A 19,480-nucleotide genomic window follows, 5' to 3' on the forward strand; every position below is an offset into this window, starting at 1 on the left:
TATATATATATATATATACACACAGTATATATATATATTGTATATGTGCTTACATGAATGAAAGACATTTAGGTGATGATAGGTCCACTTTAAATTCAGTTCTGCTTTACTGACACTTATATGTAGTCTTCAAGAAGTGAAAAATGTGAAATCTGCGCTTATGGAAGGGTTAAGTGTTAAAGCTGCTGCGCTATAGTTTTTAACGACAATGAAATAATGAGTGTGCAGCGCTGTAGGTGTTTTATGTGTTACACATCTATTAACGTGCTAAAATCCCTATCCCTAGTCTTCAAGAAGGGCAGAGAGCCTCATAAGATGGGGCTCTTCACTCTGACAATCAATGTGTTTTGATGCTCTTGAAATTGGCCATTTGAGATGCGCTCCACATGTCATGGAACAGATGGGAAGCTTGTTCATTTGGAACTGAATTACTTCCAGTGGTGACATCAATGGGAAGCCACACAGACTGAAGCCTCAACCACCTGTAGCCTTAATACTATGTTTCCAGCTCTGCAAACTTCTTTAAAGGAAAAGTCCTGGGAAACAAAAGTGTGAAAAAGAACCATTCTTTTGCCAGTGGCAACCAACCAGACTGATCCTTTCATTCTATCAGTATAATATGGGAGAAATTGAAACATTAATTCATTGCCCTGGGCACACAGACAGTGCTTGTTTTAGACAAGTAGGTAAGAGAAGTTGATGTTGGTGAAGTTTTATCACGCTGCAAAGAAAGGGTGTTAGATTTTCTAACTTCGAAAGGTTTTAGTGGATATTTGAATTTTGAAAGTGGTAAAACCCATCCACCCTCCTAGGGGACCAGGAATGCAGATTTTCTGGGAAAATGGAGGGGAAGACACAAGAAGCTGGGAACATATGAGTTGTCATGGTGGCCAAGAAGGCAGCACTCTTACCCTGTAACATGGAGTCCTGCAATTTACTTTCTCCATAGCTGCAACAAAAACGCATGCAAACGCCCTGGAACGCACTGCAGTTTTTTTACATGTTCTGGAACGGAACGCAACGGAATACATTGGACGCAGTTTTGATCCGGTCTGTAACTGCTCTGCTCCTGGAACGCGCTTGGTGTGAAATAGCTCTAACACTAACCCTCCCTGTAACACTAACACTAACCTTCCCTGTAACACTAACATGAACCCTCCCTATAATGCTAACCCTTCTGTAACCCTCACACTAAGCCTCCCTGTAACCCTAATACTACCATAATTGCTTCTACTTCCCATAACCCTTATCTCACCTCTCCTGCTCAGAAAAAGATATCAAACCCTAAATGCTGAAACCTGCTATTTAGGTAACTGTGTTTGAATATTAACAGATTTTGACCTTGTCTGGCAGAGCCTAAATTAAATTATATTGTTTTGGCCAAGTTTTATGTCAAGTTTTTTTCCAATACTTGTATATAATCCTTTTCGGACTACACTTTAAATAAAGGCTGCTTTCATGACAATGTGTTTGCAGAACATTCTGGGCTTTCTAATAAGACAGCCCAGCAGTGGCTGCTCACTTGTGAAATGTCTTTCTCTTATACCCTATACAGAGCTCTCAGAACTACTGACAGGGAGGGGGCTGTCTTATTCCTCTGAATCATCCAGCTGTTTTGAATAGCCTTGAACAGCAGGGAGTAAAATGTACACTCTCATTACAGAACTGAAGTAAATAACTTCAGAAAACTTTCAGCCAGTAGTGTCTAGAGCTTCACCTGCCTTTTAAAAAAAATATCATTAAGCTGACTTAAAAGATAAAAAAAACATGTAGGGGGTTATTCACTAAAGAGCCGAAGGATCTAGCCGTAGGGTCGGCTAATCCTTCAGCTAGTTTCGACCGCGGAAAACCTTCGGTTCAGAAGAAAATGCGCACGGCTCGAAGTAGACCGTACTCCCTGCAATAATGTAAACAAATATTTTAAGAAAAGGCGTGGGGTCCCCCTCCCGATTCATACCAGACCCTTTAGGTTTGGTAGAAATGTTAGGAGGGACTCCTGAGTCATGCAATGACAGGCCACTGTTTACAGGTCATTTGAGGACAGTGGCCTGTCATTGCATGACAACAAATGGGCGGAACAAGCCATGAAATCACGGCTGGCTCTGCCCATTTGTTGTCATTCGGCTGGGACCTTTGAATAGCGATTTGACAGGTGTCGGCCAAATGTCAGCAGATAGGCGGAGCCAGCAGTGACATTCTGTTTATATTCAGTCAGCATCTGTCAAAATGCTAATTTCAGGATTTCGTTGCATGCGGTCGGGACTTTTTTGTTATTTAGACGAGTCAGCGGCGCCGTGGATATCGCTGGACGACGTGATTGACCTTGGATTACAGCGTTCAATCCTTTTTATAAACTCTTTGTGGGTTGTAGAACTTATGAAAAACTTTGGTTGTGTTTAATTTAAATATTTTTTCCAAAAGTCTGGTCTTTTTATTTGCATTTTGATTTAACGCTATAGTGAATAATGAGTAGGGGTACAAGTACCCCTTACTCATTCACAAGGGGGAGGCAGCATCTGGGTGCCCCTTTATGAAAGGAACCCCTGGAAAAGCACCCTCCCAAAGCCGAGGGCATGTGGCCTGGTATGGCGCAGGGAGGCCAGGCCAGTGCTCGGATTAAGGGTCTGGTTGCCTTCGACAGGTTAGTGAATAACCCCCAAAGAGAGTTGAATCTTGAGTTGAAGAAAAAAAAAAGAAAAAATATGTACAAATTCACTATACATTCCTTTCAACTAGCCAGCAGCAAGGAAGGGTGGAGGAGGAAGCTTCTTTTATAAGGTTTAGATCCGCTTTAAACACATTAATGTTCTTTTTTTTATGTGATGATTCATATAAAAGTCATTGAACTGAACAATTATAAATGATTCCGTTCTAATTAAAAAGTTGGTTATTTTTAAAAACTGGGAGTAAAACTAGCTGCCTCCAAGTTACATTTTTTTATACTTTTATCAACAGCAGCTAATACTTGACACCTTCATAAATGATATGTCTGTGCCCCTGGCTCCACCACATCTTGCTGAATCACAGGTCATAAAAAATCAGGACTGGAAAAGGTTTAAAGCTTCAATAAACTTTGAGGAATCAGCTGTATATATTCCAGTTGAATCATAAACAAAAGGTGTGCAAGAAGGTGAGCAGAAAACCCAGCATGCTGCAGAAAAGGACCCTAGCTCTCTGTGTGGAAGCAGTGGTCTCTCTGCAGAGGTCTGACTAGCCCCCTAATGAGTCAGATCTATAGCCCTGCAATTGGCAAAGCTCCAGCTGTCTGTTGATTGGAGAGCCTAGCTTTGATTCTGCAGGGGGGTGAGTTGGACCTCTGCAATCCACACAGAGCACAAAGATCCCTTTCTGCAACATGCTGGTGGGGGGCAGACTTTTCTACTTAGACTGTGGCTTTTGCTTTAATGATTTAAAGGAAATGTTCATTTTGGCTTTAACATGTAGTTAATTTCCACTTGCAGGTTTAAAACGTTAGAGGACTGCTGGTCAATGCTTACTGAAAGCTTTGTAAATGCTTGCTGTACACTATGCTCACATAGTGTATGCTCACACAGTGACTAGAGAATGGAGCTGGGTCAGGACATCAAGAGACTCGGAAGTCTGAGGATCCGACACACCAGATCAACTGAGCTGACACCTTCTCTACCAGATTAACTGAGCTGACACCTTCTCTACCAGATCAACTGAGCTGACACCTTCTCTACCAGATCAACTGAGCTAACACCTCCTCTACCAGATTAATTGAGCTAACACCTCCTCTACCAGATTTACTGAGCTAACACCTTTTCTACCAGATTTACTGAGCTAACACCTTCTCTACCAGATCAACTGAGCTAACACCTTCTCTACTAGATTAATTGAGCTAACACCCCTCTACCAGATTAACTGAGCTAACATCCTTCTCCTACAGAATAACTGAGATAACACCTTCTTTAGCAGACTAACTGAGCTAACACCTCAGATTAACTGAGCTGACACCTCCTCTACCAGATCAACTGAGCTAACACCTTCTCTACCAGACTATCTGAGCTAACACCTTCTCTACCAGACTAACTGAGCTAACACCTTCTCTGCCAGACTAACTGAGCTGACACCTTCTCTACCAGATCAACTGAGCTGACACCTCCTCTACCAGACTAACTGAGCTAACACCTTCTCTACCAGACTAACTGAGATAACACCTTCTCTACCAGACTATCTGAGCTAACACCTTATTTACCAGATTCATTGAGCGAACACCTCAGATTAATTTAGCTAACACCTCCTCTACCAGATTAATTGAGCTAACACCTCCTCTACCAGACTAACTGAGCTAACACCTTCTCTACCAGACTAACTGAGATAACACCTTCTCTACCAGACTATCTGAGCTAACACCTTATTTACCAGATTCATTGAGCGAACACCTCAGATTAATTTAGCTAACACCTCCTCTACCAGATTAATTGAGCTAACACCTCCTCTACCAGACTAACTGAGCTAACACCTTCTCTACCAGATCAACTGAGCTAACACCTCCTCTACCAGATCAACTGAGCTAACACCTCCTCTATCAGAATAACTGAGCTAACACCTCCTCTCTACCTGAGCTAACACCTCCTCTCTACCTGAGCTAACACCTCCTCTACCAGATTAACTGAGCTAACACCTCAGATTATTTGAGCTAACACCTTCTCTACCAGATTAATTGAGCTAACAGCATATTTACCAGATTAATTCAGCTAACACTTTATCTACCAGATTAATTGAGCTAACACCTCAGATTAACTGAGCTAACACCTACTCTACCAGACTAACGGAGCTATAAACCTTCTCTACAAGATTAACTGAGCTAACACCTTCTCTGGCTACTGTTGATTCACATTTTACTGATTGGACACATGCATGTAATAGAGCTTGCCTAATGTGGTGACAGGGTCTCTTTAAGTAAAAGTAATTTTATCATCAAAGCGAAGCGATAGCAAACTGTGGGATCTCTCATCTTGCACTTACTGAGAGTATCATATGAACTTAACCCTGCTGTCAGTGTTTCTGCTCAGTTGTAAATAAGGTAGAGGCCGTGACCTGGAAGCCAGGGGTCAGGTGTCACGCCTCACTAGTCAAAGAAGGTGTCAGCGGACCAGAGCCCAGCCAGGGAGAAAGTACCAGATGGCAGTAAATTGAAAGCATAAGAAGTGGTCACATTTCAAAAGACTTTGTAGCACTGGATACATTACTAAGGAAACTGTTGCTTCAAGACCACCCATCAATAGATCCAGCTATTAAGGGTGGCTCGGTTAGACAAATTACATATGCATAGACAGAGTACTTGTATTAGTGCAATAATAAGATTGTCTGAAGAGACTAACGATATTATTGGGCACATCCTCCCAAATACCTAATACAGGAACACTTTTTGGTGCAAAAGCAGAAGACGGAGCCTTGCCACATCCCCAGTTACTTTTCCAATATGACGGAAAAACAAAAGTAGACAGACCATCAATCCCTTATTTGCAAAAAAATATATATAGCAAAGAGGAACTGAATTTTGGAAGCTGTGCCAAAAAGGGCTAGTCACCAATATTGCCTGTGGTCTCCCTGCTGTGGACCTTTTCCCTTTTACTGACTTACCATGCCTTTTTCTGTACTGTATCTCTGTATGGAGGTGGCCATCTTGTTAAAGGCAGGACTTTCCTTCCTTATGTCAGAGCCTCCAGCAAGGAGAGAAGCACAGTAGTGACATCACTGAATCTCACTGCAAATCTCCTGAGACTAGCAGTCAGAGGCAGCAGTGCCTTAGATCACAAACTGCAGATATACATTTATGAGGCTGTAGGTACAGGAGTGCCTAGACCAGTGGTTCTCAACCTGTGGGTCGGGACCTACTCGGGGGTCGAAAGACGATTTGCCAGGGGTTGCCTAGTGGCTCTCGGAAACACTTTCTCCCGGAAAGGTCGGGACCTTTCTCTGCTCTGTTTATTTATTTATTTTTTATCAGGGGCCGCCGTAAGTAAGGAAAAAAAAACCCGCCATAGGAATGCATAGCTAGATTCCTATTGGCTATTTCACTTTGCAAAAGCCAATAGCAAACTAGCAATTGCACCCGCCCTCTGATGCTGCCAATCAGCAGAGGGGGACCTGAAGTTCTCCATCAGGTCCCCTTCTAGTGATTGACAGCAGCAGAGGGCGGGTGCAATATGTATGTATTCAAGAAAAAATATATGTAAAACACACATCTAGCTATGCATTCCATTTTCCCGGTCCGCAGCTGCAGAGATCGGGCAATGTCTCAGTGCCTTGATTGGCACTGCGCGCTGTCAACTTCCTGGCAGGCTCGGCACGTGGAGCTGCGAACACGCCCGAGCCCATCCCTATCAGTGACAGTACTGCGGAGTATGTACCTCATACGTTATATAGCCACACACTTTAAATCCAATTCTTCTAGTTCCAGCTGCAGAGCCCGATCCTGTCTTTGCCTATAGCAGTGGTTCTCAGCCTGTGGGTCGCTGTGCACGGTGAGAGTCCTCCTCAGCTCTCTCCTAGCACAGCAGTGTCAGTTCTCCTGCCATGCCACGCCTCCAGATGTCGCTGCAGCAGCCGCGTCATCCCTAAATTTTACCTTTGGGGGTCACCACAACTTGGCAAATGTTACCAAGGGGTCCCGGCCCTAGAAAGGTTGAGAACCACTGGCCTTGACACACTTACACACCAGGAGGTGCACTGCTATTTTTCAAGAGAAATTCCAGACAGAGGGTATATTTTTTAGGGTACTGCTTAGGCACAATTACCATTTTTTGATGTTCCCTATAACACAGCAAATCTTCACTTTTTGAGTTCAGCGTCACTTTAATGCATTTAGAAACATTGTTGGGTTTGTCTAGGGTAGTATGATGGTTACTAGGACCATGGTTAATGTTTAAAGTCAACAATGATGTTCCCCGGTTTGTATCCCAGTCAGGACAGTATCTGTATGGAGTTTGCATGTTCTCTGTGCTTGCTTGAGTTTCATTCAGGTACACTGATTTCCTCTTACACTCCAAAGACATGCTGTTAGATTAATCAGCTCCAGTCTAAACCAATGCTGTATGCATGCATGTGACATAGGGACCTTAGATTGTTAGCTCCTTGAGGGCTGGGACTGATGTGAATGTGCAGTATGTAAAGCAGTGCATAGATTGTGAGCGCTAACTATACCAGTATTACCTGTATTAAGTAATAATAATAAATATTAGCGAGTACATAGAATCTTATATTTCCAATCAGACAGACACTGTATTCTAGACTTACAGTGAGATAAGAGGAGGGACAGGGCACAAGAAACTAGAACCTTCATTAAAGCAGACCTTTACCCCCTTTGGCTAAAAATCACATCAGCATACAGCTCTGCATGCTGAGATGAAATCATCTTACATTCATCAGCTAAACAAACATTTTTTAATTTTACTTACAATTATTGTTTTTACACTTCCTGGTCCACTTTGGTACAAATTATGTAATGTGCTGAAGCATTACATCCTGGGAAGGTTACATCAACAGAGCATTACTGGGAAATCTCATGTGTAATCTCACAAGGGAAAGATATTTTCCTCCCCTGAGAAGATGTGCATGGTCTAGAGTTGCTACCTTTTCTTTAAGCGAAACCCAAACACTCTAGCGACGTGTAGACATTTTTTTTGGAGAATGAGTGGTGGCTTATTCATATGTAAATAGCTTCACCCATTCATATGTAAATATCACAGTTGAGACTATTTTCAGTGGAGGGCCAGTAGCCCCTATCCTAATTTTGGTTGCCCCTGTCTGCCTGACATCTTGTGTCCGGTTTTCTGCTGCCATGAAACCCGAACACAGCATTCAAAACCCGGACTGTCCGGGTGAATCCTGGACAGGTGGCAACCCTAGCATGGTCACATTTCCTGTGCTTGAGTTCCAGGAAGTAAGGAGATCTAGTAACCTGCCCTTAGTTAAACCGGCCACTGTGAGAAGACCAGGGAGGAAAAGAAAAATAAGGTATGCAAAGAATAAAAAGCCAGCAATTATCTAGAAGTATCTGTTTGTAGATTGTCATTACTAAACATTTCTAAAGGTGTTGTGGCATTGTGAGGCAATACCACGGTGTTAGGTGGCCTCAAAGTCACCCAGGGTTCTCAGCCAGAGGGGCTGAGTGGCTCCAGGAAGACATTACTGGTACCAGGAGAGAACTGCCTTTTCAGTTCTTTCTGGGTTTTCTGGATCAAGGTTGGGATCCTGGAGCCAGGAGATTTCTTAGAGCTCTGGGTGGGAAGAAATCTCCATTCCTGGGTCCATGCTTTGGTGGTGACCAGCACCTGATTGTGCACCTGTTTACATCCCTCATGAAGTGTGTGCTGGGATGTGTTCAGGGCCCCACCTGTGAGTCAGGAGAGCTCCACCCCGGAGTCAGTGTGGAGGCCAGGGCAGCAGGGAGCTGCGGGTTTGTGAACCATATTGAGAGGATTGGCATGTTATTGCTGTTGTCTGGAGGAACCAGACAGTGGCCCTAAAGATTGAGGCCGGAGCAGCAGTGCTGCGAGAGAGACTTGTTAAAAGACTGGGACACCTTGAGTGTACGTGACAACTCGAGGATTGGTGAGCCCCTATCTGTTATGCTACAGCAAGCTATTTATGTTGGATTTCGTGTTATCTATCGTTTTGAAAGCAAATAAACTGCATTGTACTTGCACCTCCGGTCTTCAGTGGAGTGTCCTTGTTACAGTGTATTATCACTTTGAAGATATGGGTAAAGATCCTCTTTAATAAAGAGGAAATGTGGCTGTCCCTATGTACATACAGTATATAATTACAAGGTCCTTACAACCTTAACACTCAACTATATCATTACATAGAAGAGATTCTGTCACTTTGCCTTCTTAGTCTCTATAAGACCCACCCTCTGACCCACTTATACTCACCTCTCCCACAGCTCAGTTGCTACAGGAAATGCTGGGTATTTATAACAACTGAGTTGGAGGGCTACTAAGGCCAGGCATTATACAAACTTATCCCAGATCTCCCCCTCCCCCTTAAGCTCCCCCCCCCCCCTTAGCGCATGTCTCTGCACTATTTTTTTTATGTTGTTTATGTAGCAAGAAAATGTTTTTATTACCCCTGTGATCTCTTTGCCAGGCTTTTAAATTTCAGCGGCAGCTAATGGGAGCTCATAGGAGTCAAGTCAGAAGAATTGTTTTTCCAGGAAAGAAATGAATGTATGCATGTAAAGAGGGATTAAGAGGGGAGGGCAGGGCAGACAATGCAGGTTGGGATTTCAGTGTGGCAAAGGCACTGTGTTGTCAGTTCACATAGGAAGTTAGGGGCTTACTGGATTTCTGCCAGATCAACAGGTATTCTGGACATGTACTGTTTTAAAAGGGATAGACCATGGGGAATTGTGCATGCAGTGGAGAGATATACTGAAAACATTGTTATTGATTGTGCCCTACTTACACTTTAAGCTAATATCTTTCACGTGTACACTATATCTAAAAAAGAATGAAATAACTTTGTCATTAAAATTTTCTAACTGATTGTTTCTTCAAGCCATTGTGTAATCAACTCATTATCGGTATCAAGGGAGGTAATGCATGCTAAGCTTCCCAAATAAACATTTCAATACCCAGGATAGATCCCTTAGTCAGACCCACCAGACCTTCTGGTAAATGCCTGACCTGACAGATGGTCAGTCCTGGCTTGCTCATCTCTGCCACCTATCAAGCCAGAAGACACAACGCATCTTAATTTTTTTCTTTCTCCACAGTCAAAACATTGCTTCTCTGTGCAACACGGTTCACCACAAGTATTTTAAGCATAACTGTCAAAGCTAAACTCACGTTTTTTCCTTCTCCACATAAGTGAAATGAATTTGTGAAATAAAGTGAAATCTGGCCTTTGGCTTGTTTGGGCAAGACAGAGCTCTTACGAAAGCAATATATGGGAGGCTGACTCGGGAGGGTACAGTATATGGGTGTGTAGGTTTGCACAGGTTTGGTATAGGCATTGTACAGAGAACAGTATATGTTTTGCTCGGCTCCATGGCATGGGGCCAACAAACAAAAGTGTGCCTCTTCAGGAAGGAAGCAAAACCAACAGGTTGAAGGCTTTGATCACATTCAACCAAGAGGCAAACTCAACAAAAATGTAATGTACAGTACAAAGCTTTTAAAAGGGAACTACAGTGTACTTTCAGTCACAGTACATCATGACTTACTATTATAACATGTACATTATAAGACATTTGTTAGATGAGTGTGTTCATATTAAATTTGTGTTCACACGTGACTCTTTACTTTGTTGGTGTTCCATATTTTTGATTATTCTGCTCTATCTACACCATTGTAAGTGCTCACTCTAGTGATCATTTGTATATCAGGGAATGCAATTAGCAAAACGGCTGATAAAGGCAAAGCATTCAAGTATATCAAAAGCCAACACTTTTTTCCTTTTCATTTTGGATAAGGTAGGGAATGGTTAAAAACCATGTCTCATTCAAGAGATTTCCCTTTACACTTTGTCCTGTAGACACAACAGGAAGTAAGAAGAAATAATTTTAAAGTAAACTAACACAACCACCCCATATCACTGTATCACTGTTCTGGTGACAACTCAAAAGTTTAGATTTCCCTCATTTACAGTCCCAGTGACTGAGGTCATCAGATCAGAGTGAGTGAATCTTCTTAGAATGGACACAGGCAGCAATAAACACCCAATAGGCGTTCTATTCCTTCCCTAACTCTATCCAAAACCGAAAAATAGTTTTGCCTTTAGAAACACTATCAGCGTTTTCTCAGTCATGCAAACTAGATGCCAAGGAGCAAGAACATACATAAGACAATCTGACTCCACTTGCTTAGCCAATCCAGGGATAAGCAAACATCACCAATGGACCAAAATGCTCAACAAGACCTTTTATTTGTTACCAGGAAAGATGTTGCATTTCAGATCCGCAAATGGAAGCCTTTCATCAGAGACTTTATGTCAATCTTGTGTATGAAAACTCCAAGAAAATATAGAATAAAAAGGAGAGAGAGGGGAGGCTACAGGAGAGTCTCCTATAGTGTATGTTTGTATGTATGTATGTATATTGGCAGTTTTTACCTTCATCCGGAAGTTGTCGTAACCTGGAGGGTCGCTGCAAGGTTTAAAGGAATTCCTTGTGGAGAATATCTCTGTCTCCATGCAGATCTCTGGTTTTTAGGAAGTCACTTTCAAGGCTAGGAGGGGAACAGCCAGGACCTTATTCAGGAGGTGTGATGCCGGTTTGGGACGACTGCTACACTGACACTGCTTCAGATCACATTGTAGTCAGAGGAACATCATTACAGACAAGGCACTAAACTTTTTGTAAGGGGGTTAGTAGTGGCAGCCCATATATTTTCTCATAGCAGGTTTCCTTGCAGTTTGGTATTTTTCATCAGGTCAGGGCCCACAGACTTGCTTGGGGAAAGACAAGTGAAGTACAGTGATTATGCTAGAACACAAAGCAGAAAGTAGATCCTACATATGTAAAGCTAAACTCCAACCTTCCCTTAAAGCGGACCTTTACTCCTTTTCACTAATAATTACATCAACATGCAGCTCTGCATGCTGATATGAATTCATCTTCCATTCGTTAGCTAAACAAACACGTTTTGTTGTTACTTACAGTTTTTTTCCCCCCACTTCCTGATTTAGTGAGGCACTGGGGATGTAGCCCTGGCCTCACAATTGCATCCTGGGAAGGCTACATCACCAGTGCCTTCCTGGGAAATCTCATCTATAAACTCTCAGGGGAAAGGCATTTGTTTTCCTTCCGGGTGATGTGAACTGTCACATGTTCCAGGAGGCAGACCCAGAGTTCCAGGAAGTAAAAGGAGATGGATTCATCTGCCCTTAGTAAAAATAATCAGTGAGAGGAATGGGAAGAAAAAGCAAAAATAAAGTATACAAAGAATACAAAGTCTGCAATTATATAGAAGTATGTGTTTGTAGATTGCCATTACGAAACATTTCTAAAGGTGCCTATGCTGTCGTTTTAAAGATAAGGGTGAAGTTCCTCATTAGGTCATGCACAGTTGGACAGGCATCTCTCCTGTTCTGAAATAGCTTACTCTGATTTCACTGCACACTGTGAGTGTTTCATAGTGTGCAGCAGAAGCTGCACCAGGTCAGATAGAGCCCGTCTCATTTCCTGGCTGGAGGACATCCAGCATAATCTAACACTTCCCAGCCTGATTGTCCCTGGCCCTTTCATGCATTGCATTTCAGTTCTTTCAATCATGGAGGTTCAGCATCACATGTGGGTGTCACTCAGGATGGACTACATGCAAATAAAGCCTGCCCGGGAACACCAACTCTTCTAACTTACACACGGACAATTTTATATTTGCATAACTCCTCCCAAGAGCCAGTTCACTACTTGCATCAGGGCTGAGGGATCTCAGGAGGAGTACTGAGGCAGGGTGCTGTGATGTTTTCTGGAAACTGTGCACAGCACCTCGCTGGCCCCTCCCACCAGGCTTGATCTGCCTGCATTGCATACAGAATCACAGAGGTATGTAAAACTATGTAATGAAAACAGAAAGGTTTTATTTGAAAATTGAATTAGCATGTTGATGAGGAGGGAAGGATCCAGAGATGGCAAAATATAATAAGAATAAACTTCAGCTTTAATGAGTAAATACCACTGTACAAAATGGACAGGATGATTCACACTCAGCTGGTCATACTTACATTCACACTAAAATGGTTTCACTGCAAAAAGCCCAACCAATACTGAAACTTGTGTTATTTTACTTGTGACTAAAAAAAGATTTCCTATATTTCTAGGGAACTTTAGAGTTCAGCTTTAACCACTTAGCCACTGCAATCTGTAGATTAGCGCTCCCCTTGCTAAGACAAAGCTATCTTATGTTTCACCTGAGAATCAGCAAAATGCACCTGTGCACGCTCCTGGTTCTGACAGACTCCCTCAAGCTGGCCATACACCTTACAACCATCGCACGACTTTCATCCTGCTATGGTTGTAAGGTAATTAAAAGTTTGTATGATCTGCCCATCTTGGACAGGCAGATCGTACTTGTGGTCATCGCAAGCCCTCCGCGCTGAGGGGCGGGCTTCCGATGATTCCAATGCTGAGTGGGCAGTGTGTGCTTGCGGCCCGTGCGGCATTTGTCTCACGAGAACGCCACTAACCCGCCGAAAATTGTACGATTCTCGGCGGGTTTTCAAGCCTGCTCGGGAGACAAAAGACGTGCGACCGCACAGTAGAAACGGTCGCACGCCTTCACTACACCTGCCGATTATCACACGATCGCGGGATCACCAGCGATTATCGTATGAATCGGCAGGTGCATGGGCACCTTAATCATCATGAGAGCCAATTACGGTGGTCAACCTGTGGGCCGGAGGTTTGTTTACAAAGTTCTCCAGCCTGCATATGGCACAGTGCTTCTCTCTCTCTCTGTGCACTCACTTTACACAGAGAAAGAAGTACAATGTTAGAAATAATTACAGTGTGTAAAAAACAATTAATTAGTCTAAGGCAGTTGTGTAAACTAACCAACAGTGCATTTCTTTCTATTTTTGTGCACTATACCACTGCTTTAATAAATACCATAGGGTGTAAATACCAAATGAAAAGCTATATATGATAGACAGATTGGTCATAGAGTTCTCATCACATTACATTGTATATAGTGGAAGGATATTTTTTCAACGTTTTGGATAGGGTGGGGAAATATTAGAGCCCATATCAAGTTTTAATTGTTGCCTGTGTCCTTGTTGGGGCGATTCGCAGTACGATTTTCACAGCAATAGTGTGCAGCATACATATATTTGGGTGTAATTTTCTTTTACAATTAGCTTACATACAGCAAGAGCTTTTTCATCAACAGTAATAGGCTCGCTTTGTCAGGCGCACAGAAATCGGCCAGTAGTTCGCTGTGGCTGTCCCTGTTCTCGCTGATACAAAACTGTCTTTCCGCTGGCTGATTGCAATCAAACTCTTATTAAGAATTAAGAGATCGCAGATGATACGGCAGTGTAAAATTATATAGCAGAAGGACATTTTAAAATGAGGGAGAACTGGCTGAATTGTACTAGAAAAAAAAAAAGTACAGACAGGTGTTTTACTACAAGAATTAGGTCCCTTTCACACGGGCTAATCAGGAGAGGATCCCTGCACAGATCTTCTCCTGATCAGAGTGGTACAGATCAGATGTCACCGCTGTAACATCCGGGCCCATACAATTCTTTCCTCCATCTTGAGATGGAAGAAAAAAACGAAAACTGCTGGACCCCATGTGTGTCTATGGGGAATCTGATGTAAACGGACATTCCAGCAGGAACTGGGGGTAACCGGGTGTAAACAGACGCTCGTCCATTTACAGACGGCAGCTCACAGACTTGCATTGGACATCCGATCGGGTCTGCCTAAAAAACTGAAAGGCGGACCCGATCAGAGCGGCCATCTGAAAGAGGCCTAAAGAGACTGCAGATGACACAGTACTGTAAAATTGGCAAGCACAAGGGCAATTTTAAATAGCAAGGCTAGGCCCAATATTTCTAGAAACAAAGAACACAGTTTAGGGCTTTACTACAAGTTTTAAAATACTGCAGAGGATACAGCGGTGTAAAATTGGCCAGCAGCAAGATAGTTGTAATTATAGATAATAGGCCTAACTGGTGTATGCCTAACTTGTATTTCATCTATGGGGATAGGGGCAGGGTGAATGTGAGTTATATAATGTGAGGTGGTTTAGGTGTACACACGTTCTTCCACTTTTTTTATTATTTCAAATGATGTAGCAGCGAAACATCAGCTCCAAGAAAACATGTTCAGTAACAAGTGAATGCTGCTCTTTGAGCGCCTCTAGCCGACCTGTGACAATGAGACTGTCACAGGCCGGCTCAGTAGATCGGGAGGTGAGCGAACACATACCGGCGTTCGCTCCCCTCTCCATCCTGTCACGGCTCTCTGCCGTCACAGGGGAGGGGCTGTACCCGCCCCCTCCCCGTCCGTTCCGCCAGTCAGCGCTGGCAGATCGGAGCGGGGAGGGGGCGGGTACAGCTGGCTCTGCCTCTAGATAGGCATAGCCAGCTGTCAGTCACGCAGCTGGGCGAATCCCGGCACAATTGTCGGGATCCGCTTCAGCTGCGGCGTCTCAGTATACCGCGAGCAGCAGCTCGCAGTATACTGCGGCGTCTCAGTATACCGCGAGCTACAGCTCGCGGTATACTGAGCCTAGGGTGACGGGAGGACGCTAGTTTGTGTCCTCCCGTTACCCTAAGGAGAACTATGGGGAAAAGCCTTAACCCCATAGTTCTCCTTTAACTATTAACAATACTGTAACTTATTTGTGCATCATTCAACTGTAAATCCTTTTAAGCATCTCTGAATTTGAGGGTGGCTACTTTTGTTCCTCCTGTGTGTGTTGTAAAGTAGCCACCGCACCAAGCTCGGTCCTGTGAAGGACTACAATCTCCATACAAATGAGTAAACTAAACATGAGATTGTAGTCCATCACAGGAGTGAGCTTGGAGCAGTGACTTCTTTACAACACACACAGGGACCATGGCGAAGAAAAGTAGCCCCCCTCCAGAAGGAAGGACAGTGTCAGCACCAATTCAGAGATGATTTAAGGATCTATGGATGAGCGATACACAAATAAGATACATTTTCATTCAGTTAAGATACTTGAGTGTATTGTAGAGATCTAACTTCTGAGTTTAGTGTTACTTTAAATAAAGGTCCTGTCACCATAAAATAAAAATAAAAAACAAGAGAAATAAAACCCCCAAAATAAAGCTGTATTGGAAAACAGTAGGTCCCCCTACACTCCTTGCAGTGTCTCCGGCCCAAATCACAATGGTGGTGCTCGTAGTGACAATCACGGATGGTGATGTGCAAAGCAAACAATGGAAGACAGGAATCACCAGCACTCAACAAGTAATGTTCAAATAGTAACGTCCATTTATTCGGACGAATCGTCACACATATCGCAGTAACCAACGTTTCGGGGGCCACTATTTGAAAATTACTTATTGAGCGCTGGTGATTCCTGTCTCCCCCCCAAAAAAGCCCACTTTTTTAAAGAGAATCTCTGCTGCAAGCTAAAAACAATTTGACCTACAATAAAAGCCATATAAAACATAAAAACAATAAACAATATACCCCAAGATAAATGAAACCCCCCAAATACCACCCTCTGAAACAAACGGGAGCAACAAAAATGTTTGCAATGGAGGGGAAAGCAGAAAAACTACAAAATAACATTAAAACAAAGGCCCCAAAAATAGGAACAAAAAAGCAACAAAGAGATTGAGAGCTAACCATCAAAATGAAAGTATAGTTTCCTAACTGACCCTAATCTATTCAGTTTGTCAGCTTTCCCGATCCCTTCCCTACAGCAGCTATGCATTATCATTTTTTTAAGAACGCTCCCAAGAGAATCTGCACATAAACTCTCTGGCAGTAGAGATCTTGAACCAGCAGGATTTGCCTTGAACCCGTGGTAACAGCAAACTGTAATATCATCCCTAGCCAACATCATTCAACCCACTTCCTCAAAGCCCAGGTGATCCTCGAGCCACCATAGCCTGTGACTAGACATTGAAAGGAGAAGCAGCGCAGCGATGAGCTCTTCTCTCTGTCAACCGCTTTGGCTGCTTCTTCCTCATACTCCAGCCCTGCTGAGCAAGGGTTGCAAATGGGTTGAATTGAGATACTCACATTACTTGCATTAAAACATATATTTAATTATGTATTGATAATTACAGAGCTGCATTAATCAGTATAATTTATATCTGGAAGGTTGCTTAGCTGTAAATATATTGCTGTTGAACTCGCATAACTACAGGATGTCTAAGAGTAGCTACTGAGGTTTTGGTTTCTTTACAGATTTCCTAGAAATTGCAGTCAAACCAACAGATGACTTTTTATCTAATTCCTACCTAAACATGCTGACAACAGTGACACCTACTGAAACCAAAGTGTTCACTGTGCTCTGAACATCATGGACACCACCGTAGCAATTGGTTTGATGTTCAGTTGTTTCTTTATCACCAGTTTCTGGTTTTGCTCTAAGCAATGATAATTTAAGATATTTGTAATTATTAATTATTTTTTTACATTTTAGAGAGAGCATAAACTGAATATCCTTTAGTTTGTTCATTATTGCAACATTTACACTTTACATTTTTTTTTTTTATCCATTCTTTTTTTGAATTACATGTGTACCACTTGCAAAACGCTACATACAGTAGCATTCCTGAGGCACCTTTAACAGTCTTTGTGTTGAAATTAGGGATGCACCCACACCTCAACTCAGTGTCTTCCCCAATGGAACATGCCTATGTACGTAGATGGGAGCTCGATCTCCGTACATCTAAGCCCGCTCATGAATGGCAACAGGTATGGAAACTGACGGCCTCCTGTACGATTATTATCACTTCCCTGGAGACTGCTTACAAATCTATGATGAGATGGTACATGGTCCCCTCAAGGTTGACTCACCTAAACCCTTCATTTTCAGCTCTATGCTTCAGAGGTTGCACAGCCAAAGGAGATGTTCTCCACACATGGTGGACTTGCCTTATGTTAACAAGACTTTGGTCCAAGACCTTCCTTCTCCTACGTTCTCTTTTTAATACAACTATAACAAGGGACCCAGGGTTCGCGATCCTACACTTCAAGCCACCGGCACTCACAAAATCTCAATATAAATTGGCTGTATATATCCTTCTAGCAGTGAAGCAAGCAATAGCCCAAGCCTGGCGAAAGCAATTTGTTTCTTTCGCGGATGTGCGCCGTAGGATAGATTCGTTTTTCATAAACGAGAAACTCTCTAGTATCCTTTTGGATACCCAAAAGAATTTCCAAAAAATCTGGACCCCTTGGATAGCTCATGCACCCTTTGAGCTTCCGTTGGAGAGTCTCACATACTTCTAGGACTATCGGAGTCCCTGGTGCACTTCCCCTTCCTACCCTTCCTTGTGTGACCCTACTGTCCCCCTGTTTCCCCCCTATTCTTAATAACTTCTGTTATATCACAGTTTAGCGATGCTTTCGGCTCTGGAGCACAGGGACGGTAGCCCGGACGGGTCCCAAAATTGGCTGTATATATCCTTCTAGCAGTGAAGCAAGCAATAGCCCAAGCCTGGCGAAAGCAATTTGTTTCTTTCGCGGATGTGCGCCGTAGGATAGATTCGTTTTTCATAAACGAGAAACTCTCTAGTATCCTTTTGGATACCCAAAAGAATTTCCAAAAAATCTGGACCCCTTGGATAGCTCATGCACCCTTTGAGCTTCCGTTGGAGAGTCTCACATACTTCTAGGACTATCGGAGTCCCTGGTGCACTTCCCCTTCCTACCCTTCCTTGTGTGACCCTACTGTCCCCCTGTTTCCCCCCTATTCTTAATAACTTCTGTTATATCACAGTTTAGCGATGCTTTCGGCTCTGGAGCACAGGGACGGTAGCCCGGACGGGTCCCCTTGTGGTCCGGGGTTCGACTTTGGAGTAACAGCTCCTTGAGATTACTTATTTACCTAATATAAATGACTACCTAGCTTCCCTGCGAGGAGGCACTTTGCGTATCAAAGAACAAGCTCACCACACAATGTCTGGACTCTGCTTCTTGACGGTATATTATTTGTGTCAGCTTGACTTGAAATGTTGTTTTCTCAGCCACGCTATGTAAAACCAATAAAATACTTTGGAATTGAAATTAGGGATGCACCGATACCGATACTGGTATCGGTATCGAGTGTTTGGGCGAGTACTCATACTCGCCCAAATGCTCCCAATGCCTATCCTCATGCCTATCCCGAACTTTTGGTATCAGGAAGCCGGGCAGCGCGTCATTACACGCTGCCCGGCTTCCTGATTGGCTGGGAAGCCGGCTCCATGCTCACTCATTGCAAGGGAGCATAGAGCTGGCTCCCCGGCCAATCAGGAAGCCAGAGGGCGGGTAATGATTTGCCCCCTGGCTTCCTGATTGGCCAGGAAACCCGTTACATGCTCCTTCATGACTTGGTGACGAGAGAGCATGGAGCGGGCTTCCTGGCTAATCAGGAAGCTGGACGGCATGTAATGACTCGCCCCCCCCCCCCCCCCCCCCCCCCCCAAAGCCGGCTCTATACTTCCTCGTCACCTGGTGACAAGGGAGCGGGCTTGCTGGTCAATTAGGAAGCTGGGGGGCGAGTCGTTACCTGCCTACTGGCTTCCTGATTGGTCCAGAAAGCCAGCTCCATGCTCCCTGCTTTAAAGTAGTATTAAGGTATGGCTGTTTTTTACCCTAATGCATTCTCTGCATTAGGGTAAAAAACTGCCCAGTACCTCCTTTTTCTCTCCCCCTTCCCCCCCCAGACTTATTTGTCAGCGCCGCTTTTCACCTCTGAAAGTCCCAAAGTGATCCTCTGTTCCTCGAACTTCCTGGTTGCGAGGGGAGGATACTGATGGCAGAGGAGCCATAGGCTCCTTCTGCCATCAATCAAACTGTTGGGCAGAGAGG

The sequence above is a fragment of the Nanorana parkeri genome, unplaced genomic scaffold, assembly GCF_000935625.1.
Source record: "Nanorana parkeri isolate BGI_ZX_2015 unplaced genomic scaffold, ASM93562v1 scaffold14, whole genome shotgun sequence".
Lineage (NCBI taxonomy): Eukaryota > Metazoa > Chordata > Amphibia > Anura > Dicroglossidae > Nanorana > Nanorana parkeri.